The sequence below is a fragment of the Solanum verrucosum genome, unplaced genomic scaffold (assembly GCF_900185275.1).
Source record: "Solanum verrucosum unplaced genomic scaffold, falcon-dt-bn FXZP01000115.1, whole genome shotgun sequence".
NCBI classification, from domain to species: domain Eukaryota; kingdom Viridiplantae; phylum Streptophyta; class Magnoliopsida; order Solanales; family Solanaceae; genus Solanum; species Solanum verrucosum.
Genome location: NW_026020680.1, coordinates 852547 through 863510, shown reverse-complemented (window position 1 = coordinate 863510; position 10964 = coordinate 852547). Strand labels below are relative to the sequence as shown.

The window sequence follows — 10964 nt, the reverse complement described above, 5'->3', positions numbered from 1 at the left end:
AACTCTATATATATTATACTGACTGTAAACCAACTAATGTGCTAACCATGTGACTCAATACTAGTCTATATACACAACACAACAAGCCTCATTAAATTTTCACAAACTCTCTGATCTGCTAATTAGTTTCTTCCTTAGGTTGGGAGAACAATAATAGGGGAAATTAAATGCTTTGGATTCTCAACTGTTTTGATTTATGTGAACTTTCATTGAACAACCTCAAAAATTCAAACACACCTAGTATAGTTTCAGGGTTCAAGGCCTATCATATATTTGCGTCTATGTCAATGGGATCAACACTTGCAAGAATGCGTGATTGGCATCCTTCTTTTGCCCACAGAGGGATTCAGGATTTGAACTTTATGACTTTGAATTCAAAATTCTACCACAGCCTATTCAATTGTGAACTCTATCGTTTGTACTTATTTAGTGGACTTTTTAGCATATATATAAATGAATGGTCTAAGCTGAAACTACTAGGTTGAACTTCAACTTCAAAGAGACAAATCAAGAATTGATGGTACGATTCAATTCTTAGAATTACCACCAAATTAAAACTACAAACCCATCTCTCTAATCTTCTTCATCTCTGTGTGAGTCCACATTCAATTATTGTCAGTCAAACACGACAAGAGAGTGATATGAAGGAAAATATGAATTTAGTGAAGGACTCATTGAACAACACATTCATGATCACTTTGATCTACTAATTGGCAACGTGAACACTTTGTGAAACAAAATAATCAATGTCCTGTTGTGAAGCCAGGATATAGCCAATACAACATATTCTCGCAATGTCACATCCAATCTCCAGGTGAACAAATTCCAGTGAACTCTGTTTTTTTCAACAAAATTCACCATCCATTTTTAAAAAAAAAATCACCATGGAAGATTTGACTGTGTTGACATACTGTTTCTGATTCGCTGGTGGTGCTGGCTGGACAATGAAGGTGGCAAGTGGAACACCGGAGGAGAAACCGAAAGGGGAGAGAGGAGGGAGTGGTTCGATGATGGAGCGGCAGCTGGACTAAGTTGCTCGACAGCGTTTGTTGGTGGAGCGGTGGTCGGAGCAGTAGGTGGTGTGGGCGGTGAGAAGCTGAGGTGCCGTGGTTTTGTGAGAAATTGGGATTGATTTAGGGGTTTGGGGTTTTGGACATAATTATTAGAAAAGAAAATTGAAAAAATGTTGTTAGTTAAGGTAAAAGAAATGAGTTATATGATTAGGTGGGTCACATCGAGTTAAAATTGGGTAATTTAAGTAAAATCGAGTTATTTTTGTTGATTTAGGATTTTCCATCCAATTGAGGGATACGGGTCACAAGTTTGTAGACCACGATGGTAATAACAATTTTATTTTAATGGTAAGAATAAAATCAACTAATAAATGAAAGTTGAAGAGTATTTTTGACTATTTTCCCTATTATTTAATACACTCAATTGTCTCATCTCGATTTTTGTTTAATAGCTTTACATATTTCTCCATCTCGATCAATTTAATTCGCGTGTCCTTTAAACCTCAAATACAAATTCAACTACTATATTATTTTTGGAATAAACAAGAATAACTCACTTAAAATAATTTTCTATTTTTCGTAGGTGCATGCGAATAATAAATTATATGATTAATTCTCCTTGAACCTTTTTTTTTTTTGGAGGAATATATGGAAACCATAATCTATTTTTAGCACTATTTTTCTGAATTTTTGACCAAACTAAGCCATTATTTAAATCAATTCATCAAAATAATATGTTTTTAATTTTTTTATAAAATATTTTCTCAGTAATGTTTTAGGATATTTTTATTTTAAAAATTCAGCTAAAAAAATTAAAGGAGGTGGCGACGTTAAATAAATAAACGTTACTACTAGAAGAGATGTAAACATTAAACATAACCTAGGCCCACGTCTACTATTTGTCAACCCTCTCAAATAAACGATGCCCTTTATCATAAGGTCTTTTATTTGTCACTGCAATTTCAAATCTGTTCACCTAAAACCCTGCTACTAGAGATTCAAGAAATTTCCATCCCTTACAATTCCATTTTCAATTCTCGCGGTTAATAGAGGGCTTAGTATAGCGATGGATCAATCATTAATTTTTTTGTTTGCAAGTGATTTTTTGGTACTCAACATTGCAATGGTTTCCCCGCTGTCATACTTGAGGCAGATCATTGTTGTTGACATGTTGTCAAGGGTTTCCTCTAGAATAACTTGATTTCAAAGTATGAAGTGTTGTCTTATTGTTAGATTGGTAACTGATGTTTGCGTAATCAAGACACAACTTTCAATGCAAGTGTCTATGATCGTACAATAGTAAAGTAACTCAACCAAGGGTTGGGGTAGAGTCCCAAGGACTGGGCTTGAGAATTAATAGAAAAATTAAATTAAATTCTAATTAGTCATAGCTAAAAACATTATCGAATGTAAACATGTTAAATCTAAGGGGTGACACAAGCGTCAATTATCAATGGGGGTTTGTGACAAATAAGCAAAAACAACAAAAATGCAAAGAGTACTAATCAAGGAAATGGGATTCTTGGGATGTGATAGGAATACGGGATAAACTAAACGATTAGGGACATGCTTTTGATAATAAATCCATTGAATATTTGTGACTAGGCTAGACTATAGTTGGGGTAAATTCTCTCTCGAGCAACTTACCCGAATCAAATGGGTTCCTCTTGAACACCCACTTGCCACATGAAGAACAGCCTCCGCCTTAACCCACTCACTCTCTAGAGCTGAGTGTGTGGGAGAAGGACTAGGGTTCACTCTCTCGAGCTGAACCTCATGTCGACCCACTCCCACTGACCATCAATTTAGTAGTCTTTGTTTTACGACCTCTCTCTCGAGCAAGCCGAAAACACAAAGGTGAAATCGTATTTGCAACTACAATTTCATTAAGTTCCAGCACAACTACTAAACGAAATCACATTTACACAAAAAATAAACCATCAACAGGCAAGACCCAACAGATAATCTAACCCATATTCACAAAATCACACCCCAAGAATTGGGGTTTTAGCTAGACATGTAAAAGAGATAGAAATTTATACCAAATTGAGTTAGCATTCAAATGGGTATGAAGATTTAAGTCTCAAAACAAGCAAAGAATGAAGAATCCACAAGACCCAAGGCCAAATTCTTGGAGTTGAAACCCTTTGAATGTTCAAGTTCTTTAAAACCCTCTCCAAACTTAGAACTCAAAATTCTATGTTAAAAATTATATATGAAAAATCTAATGATAAGCTACAACTCTTAACGAGTTTTTATAGTTTTCAAAAATCTGTGTTTCAACGGATCATTCGGCGTCGTTTGTCGAGATCGTCGATCAAGTCAGCGATCCACCCTTTGGTAGGTTTCATCGTCGTCTTGCTCTATCCTTCAGCATCGTCGTGTTTTGGATCATTAGGCGACATAGTACTGCTTTGCGGAACTGCTCGGCGACACACCAACTGCTCTTTTTCACCGCCGATTTGATCCTTTCTTTCAGGGCTTAGCACGCTGGAACAAAAGGCGAGGATAAGACCTTTTGGCGATTCGCCGAATGAGTTCGGCGATTCTCAAATCTTCATTTCTTCATTCTTTCAGTTGCCTTTGTTCCTTTTTTGCTAAGAAGTGTTCATGCTTTCCCTCAAACTCCAAATACCTGAAACTTAAGGGTTTTCATCAGATATTGAGATAAAATATGCATTTGTGGACACTAATTCTATCAAAATATAGTCCTAAATGAGTCCAATTTGTGGACTCATCAACACCCCCAACTTAAACTTTTGCTTGTCCTCAAGAAAACTCAAGTTCAGCCATTCAAAAAGGGTATCTCGAACAGTTTTACACAAGGCTCAATCATGAATGCACACAACAAGACTCAATTTACTTATGCAAAGATCAAATGTGCAATCAAAGATTCAAGTTGTGACTCACCAATACCAAAGACTCTCATGCTCACAATACTTGCTTCAAATGCAAGTTCAAGCTCAACCAAAGTGTTCAAATGCCCTCACACAAGAAATGATTCTATATTCACACACAAAGGTTTAAACATTTGGAGTTCTGAAATCAAATGCAACGCTCACACTCACAAAGAAGAAAACAATGCATAATTTCACCTATAGGTTTGCCCGTATTTTCCAATCAACACTTGCTTCAACTCACTCAAGATCAAGAAGGTCTTTTCAAGGCTTGTAATGGGGCTGAGTGCAAAGGTATGGTCATTTAGGCTCAGTGACTTTCATTCTCATGAAATGTGGTGCTCATAACACTTCATTTCCTCTTCCTTTAACATTTTCTTTAATGCTCATAAGTTATCCTATTTGTCACTTCCCATGGATTGTTTGGAAACCCCATTTTTTTTGTACTTTTCAACTTTATTCCACAACTTTTCTTTTTCATTCTTTTTCTTTTTTTCACTCTTTTTTTTATATGGAGGGGTTCCATTTTTCTTAACACCATGGGTTAAAGGAGACTTTCCTTGCACTTCTTGACTATCCATTTTCTTTTCACCACACCCCCAACTTAGGCTTTTGGCATAAGTTGGCTATTCAAACAAACCACAACTTCGCGAGGATTATGGGTAATGGATAAAGAAAGGTCATTGTTTTCATCAAGTTTCTTGCAAAGAAAGGTAAGGCTCAAGGGGTGTTCAAAAGAGGTTCACACACTCACAAGGTAGGCCACAAAAAAAGTATATGTCAAATTGGCTCACACTTTTAGAAGTTGCCTAATATCATATCAAGAGATATCATCACTTAGTTGATCGGACCAACGGGCCAAATTCTAGGATCCATCATGCATAGTTCACAGGTAAGCTCATCACACTAGGTATTGACAATGTAAGTCAAACAAGACTCCACACTTTCGCTAGTGTGCAATGATCATCACAAGAGACTCAATTCGATACTAGGCTAGTAATAACGAGATGCAAATAGTTCACATATTGTCTATGCAACTTCATTTGGCCTCATCGTAGCCGCGCATTTATGTTCGTTCGATTGAGAGCACTATTCAAGTCATCATTATTGATCGGAACCGAGACTTAAATTTTGCAAAAGAACAGCCATATTCAACACATGAGAGGTGGCAAAAAATTTTGGACGAGTCAAAATCATTTTGCAATTTAAAATAAAAGGAGTCACAAGCTCAAACATCCACAGAAAGCAGTGTAAACACAATTTAAATAGAACAACCCAAATATATACACAAAAACACGAGTCACAAATAGCACCCAAAAGGTGAGCCTCACCCCACCACAAATAAAAAAATAATTTGTCCTCAAATGCAATTAACACACAATCTAAAATGTAAAATAAAGAAAGACAGGGAGGGAGGTAAATAGGGGATCCTAGCTAAAAGGTCGCTTCTTCTGTCTGGGCTTCAGTGCCCGGAGTGACCCCAAAAGGACCAACTCCATTGGATCCAGCAACAGGTGCTAAGGAAGCATGCACATCAGCATCTGTCATAAGTTCTTTCGTCTCGGTCAGGTCTTAATTTGTAGCTACCTCAGTCTCCTCATGCATCTCTTCATCAATCTCTGCTTCTAACTCAGGATCGGCTGTCTGCTCCGCTTTATCCCCATGTCCAGTGGTGGTCTGAGGCATTTCAGGCACGTCTGGAATTTCCACTGTTCCAAAGACCATGGACACATCGGTGGACTTTAGGTGGTCTACATATTTTCGCAGCTCAGCAATGACAGCTTTTAAAGTCGTCACCTCCTCTATGGCCCCTTGGTTGTGCTCACACACCGCTATTCTGGCCGCTAAGGCATCAATGGTAGTGCTCAGAGGTGTCACATCATCAGCTAGGGCAATCTGGATCATGCCTGGAACATAGGCCTCTAGACTGGCAGCCCGACGATCAACAGAAAGGGCCAGCTGTCCCATCCGGAGTAGGGAAGCCTGAATAAGTGGAGGCCGGGAAACAACAACAACACCAGTGGGTCTGGGAGACCGTGCAACAACAAAAGAACCTGGAGTATCAGCAAAAGTAACAACGGGAATGGATATACCTGAAGGCTCAGAGGCCGGAGTAGGCAGAGGTACCTCTATAGGTGATGATTCTGTGTTTACTAACTCCACCGATGCTGTCTTCTTCCTTTCTGCTTGATTCTTAAGGTACTCGGCTTCGATCCTCCGGATATCAGTAGAGGTTGTGGGCATCACTTCCACATCCTTCGTGGCATCTCGAGGTACCCGAGCTTCTTTGCATGATTCTGTGATCAATATTGGGAATATAAGTGAGGTTCGGATTTGTCTTGCACGTATGAGTATCTCTGAAGCAATGATTGTACTTAAGTTTATCCGAATTTCCTCTATGATGCAACTCAGGCAAGCTGCCTTCGCAAGGCGAATGATCAACTCATTCTGGGACGGCATAATTATGCTGCTAATAAAACTGAACCAGAACCTTGCGGCTATGTTTAGTTCTTTCATTTCAATCGGAACTCTTTCCGCCAACCACTTGGAGTCCCGTCTGAAATTAGTGGGGCAAACCACTTTTTCGTCTCATCCAGCTTCTTTGTTCTGATCAAGTGCTGACAGTGATTGCTAATATTCGTAGACATTCCCAAGACTGCGTTGATCGCCCCACTATCACACTTCACCCTCCTGCCTCTAACAACCACATAGTCCACTTCTTTGAATGCTACTGCTAGCAGCTTTTTATGGGGTATTAGTGCATTGTATGCACTGTAGAACTCTCTTACCCAGTTTAGAATATAAGGGCCACGAGGTTTGGTGAAGATTTGGAACTTGTGATATCTCAGGCATTCCATTATCGTTGGATGCCTGTCTATAACCCCGTCTATGGACATATGTTTTTCCTCCAAAATTGTCCTCAGCCCCTTAGCCTTTCGATTCATTGACTTAGGCGGAGGGCCTTGTACTGGAGGCGCTAATACCATTGCCTGCTCTGGAACTGGAGGTGTAGTAGTGGTGGGCTGGGGAGTCTTGACCTTGAATGGATCATTCCACTTCTTAGTTCGCCTCTCAGCCCTCTGTGCTATTAACAAATCATCCTCATCAGAACCCACACCTTCACTTTTAGATTGGTTGGGGTCATTTCTATAAAAGTCATCACTGTCAATGCTTGCATTTGATATTTCAAGGGTCTTGTCTTTGCCCTTGCCTTTCCCACCAGTTGTGGAAAGTTTAGCAACCTTGTTTCTGGATACAGCTGCGTCCTTGTTGATTGTAATCCCTTTTGTTTTACCTTGGGGTGGCCTGCTTCTTCTCGCTGCATTATATCTAGCCATTTATGCAAAGAATTGAGAAGAAGTTAGAACAACTAAATAAAATTCATAGGGACACAATTGCAAAAAAAACTCGTCGAACAGATCGGCGAATCGCCAAGTTTCTTTGGCGAGCTAGGCCGATCTCGTCAATAGGAGTTGGCTCAAGAATGTTAACAAGTTGGTGATGGGAAAATTCTTTCGGCGAGTCGCCGACTTCTTTCGGCGAACAAGGTTTTATCCGCCAAAAGATACAGTGCAACAAAGGTTCAGGGGTGCAGACAAAAGGCGATCAAAGGGACTTTCGGCGAGTCACCGAATGCTTTTAGCGATCAAAGACTTCTTGCCGAAAGCTACAAAACCATATCATGAGTAGCATGAAATTAAAGGCTCATTAGGCAAACCGCCGAGTGGTTTGGCGAGCTCGACTCAGCTCGCCAAATGGCCCAACGTCCCTATTTCCAACCTATCTTCTCGACTTTAACCCCGCAACCTCCGAGAAAAAAATTAAACTATGCACTAGTTAAATTAAGCTCAGATCTATAACACCCATCACACCGAAATACTCAAACTTCTCTCGGTTTTGCCAAACTAAACAAAATGCAAGCGCAACTACACAAAATTTAATCATTTCAACACACAAGCATACGTGATTTCAAAAATCAAGACAAAATGGGCAAGATTCTCGAATAAAAATAGGCATTTGAACAATCTAATCTCCTCAGAGAGGCCAAGCACATGACAATACGATAATATCATTTGCATACGAAAATGAATAAAAATTAGGTTCGGGGTTCATAAAACTAACCTTATTTGCCGATTAAAATGATATTTGAAGTGCTCGGTGGCAATGTAATCCAACTCCAAGCGCAAATCGACGACCAAAATACTTGGAATGCAAAAGTATTGAAAATACTTACTAAGGGAGAATTTGCGAAGTTTGAAATCGGGTAAAAGTGAAGACTTCGAAACTTTAAAACCTTTGGCTATTAATACCCATCTAGTTCGCGTCCGTTCGGCGACGTTAGTCGCAACCGTTTATCCACTCAGCGACACGCCGAGTTATTACTTACTTCGTCGAGTTTTATAGGACCTTCAGTCAAAGTGAAGAGCCAAACAATAGTCTTCATCGGGATCGCCGACCTAATCGGCGATGCGCTGAATGGAACATTTTCTCGCCAACCTGCACCTATCAACACTTTCCACACCCAAACCTACAACATCAACACACCATTATTTCTAAAAAAAATTAAAACATTTAAGGGTTTTGTGTTGCCTCCCAAACAACGCCTTAGTTAACGTTGTGGCAGGACGCGGGTTAACACCTAAACTTCACTTTTGGGGTTAGTCAAAACATCACTTGGCAACCCACTGCTTTGTGCCGAATGGAGATGAGGCATCACATAAACCAAAGGTTTTCGAGCAGCTGAATGGATCTGGAATGAGAACCAATCAAGGGGAGGTTGTTGATTACTCGATACATTTAGTCCCGTTGTTAAGCCCACAACCATTCGGCTTATCTTGTCTCTAGTTGTGACAAATAAGTGGCCCATTCGGCAACTTGACATTAACAATGCATTCTTAAATAGTGATCTCTCTGAACAAGTATTTATGGAGCAACCAAAAGGATTCGTTGATCCTTACCGGCCACATTTTGTATGCAAATTGAACAAGGCCTTATATGGCCTCAAGCAAGAACCACGTGCTTGGTTCAATAAGTTAAAGGTTTTTCTCCTCGCCACTGGTTTCTGCTCTTGTTTATCTGACTCATCTTCTTTTGTGCAGCAAGCTTCTAAGCACACAACACATGTTCTTGTTTATGTGGATGACCTTATTATAATTGGCAGTGATAGTAATTTTATCACTACATTTATTCACTCTCTTGATCAACAGTTCTCTCTCAAGGATCTTGGTTCATTAAATTATTTTCTTAGTGTTGAGGTAACTCCAACATCATATGGGATTATTTTATCTCAAGGCAAGTACATTCACGACTTACTTCGTCGCACTAACATGGTTGATGCTAAGCCAATTTCTAGTCTGACTGAACCTGGATCTTCACTTATTCTTTTTGGTGATCCTCTGCATGATGCTCATTTATATCGTAGTGTTGTTGGTGCCCTTCAATATGTTATAACTATCACTAGGCCACAAATATCCTACGTAGTCAATCGAGTATGCCAATTTATGCAATCACCCAACATTTCTCATTGGTCAGCTGTGAAACGCATACTTCGATATTTGAAAAGATCCCTCCATAATGGCCTCTTCCTACGACCTATGTCTGATTCTACTCTAGTAGTCTTTTCGGATGCTGGTTAGATCTCTGACCTTGATGATAGTCACTCCCAACATGGTTTTGCACTATTTTATGGAGGTAACTTGATCAGTTGGTCTTCTCGCAAACAAAAGGCAGTAGCCCGCTCAAGCACTGAAGCTGAGTATCATGCTTTAGCTTTGGCAACTACTGAATTAATCTAGGTACAACAACTTATCAGTGAACTACATGCTCCTCTTACTGCAGCTCCCATAGTTCTTTGTGATAATCTTAGTGCACAGTTTTTATCTCGGAATCCTATCATCCATCAACGATCAAAGCATATTCGTCTTGATTATTGATGAGTCCACAAATTAGTCTCATTTAGGGCTATATTTTAATAGAATTAGTGTCCTCAAATGCTTCTTTTATCCCAGTATCTGATAAAAAAACTCTTAAGTTTCAAGTATTTGAAGTTTGAGTGGAAGCATGGACACTTAGGCGCAAAAAGGAACAAAGAGGCTGAAAAGAACGAAGAAACTGAAGCCTGAGCATCGCCAAACATACTTGGCGAATCGCTGAAGGGACGTACTTCGACCTTTGTTCTAGTACGCGGAGCCCTGAAGAAAGAGGATCAAATTGGTGATGAAAAGGAGCAGTCGGCGCGTCGCCGAACAGTTCCGCGAAACAGTACAATATCACCTAATGGTCCAAGACGCAGAGATGTTGTAGGCAAGCACAGAAGGCGATGAACCAGATGATGGGCGAATCGCCGAATCGATCGGCAATTCCTACTAACCTCGCTGATCAGTCCGCCGCAGCACTAAATCTGAAAACCATAAATACTAGCCTTAGTTATTATTTTTAGGGATCTGAACATTATTGTAATTTTTACTTTAGATTATCTTTCTGGTATTTTTCTCTCAAGTTTGGAGAGGATTTTGGAAGACTTGAAGAAAGAAGGAATTTGTCTTCCCCAAGTTGGAAGTGGGTCTTATCCATTCTTCTTCATTTGCTTAAATCAAGGTTTAATTTCTTATACCCATTTGATTTCATTATCATTTTAGGTGTAATTTGTTATTTCTTGATGTGTGGCTAAAAACCCCCATTCTTGGGTGTGATTTAGCAAATATGGGTTGATATTCTTATTGGGTCTTGCTTGCTGATAGGTTAGATGTATTTTAATGGTGATTTCACCTAGTGGTTGTGGTTTAATCTAAAGGGTTTGTAGTTGCAAATACAAAGTCACCCATGTGTTTTTAGCTTGCCTGAGAGGGAGGTCGCGAAACCAAAATCACTAGATTGATGGCCTAAGGAGTGGGTCGACATGAGGTTCAACCCGAGAGGGTGAGCCCTAGTCCCATATTCTAACACTCAGCTCGAGAGAGTGAGTGAGGTAAGACGTAGGCTGGTCTTCATGCGGCAAATGATGTCCGAGAGGAACACATTTGAAACGGGGTAAGTTGCCCAAGAGGGAACTTAT

At 39.7% G+C, this 10964-nt stretch overlaps 1 protein-coding gene across 2 annotated transcripts in view; it reads right to left on the bottom strand.

Moving 5' to 3' along the window:
• Window positions 1-10964, bottom strand: part of LOC125812189 (mitochondrial thiamine diphosphate carrier 2-like) — a 252341-nt gene that overhangs the window by 86470 nt on the left and 154907 nt on the right. The window lies entirely within an intron of this gene.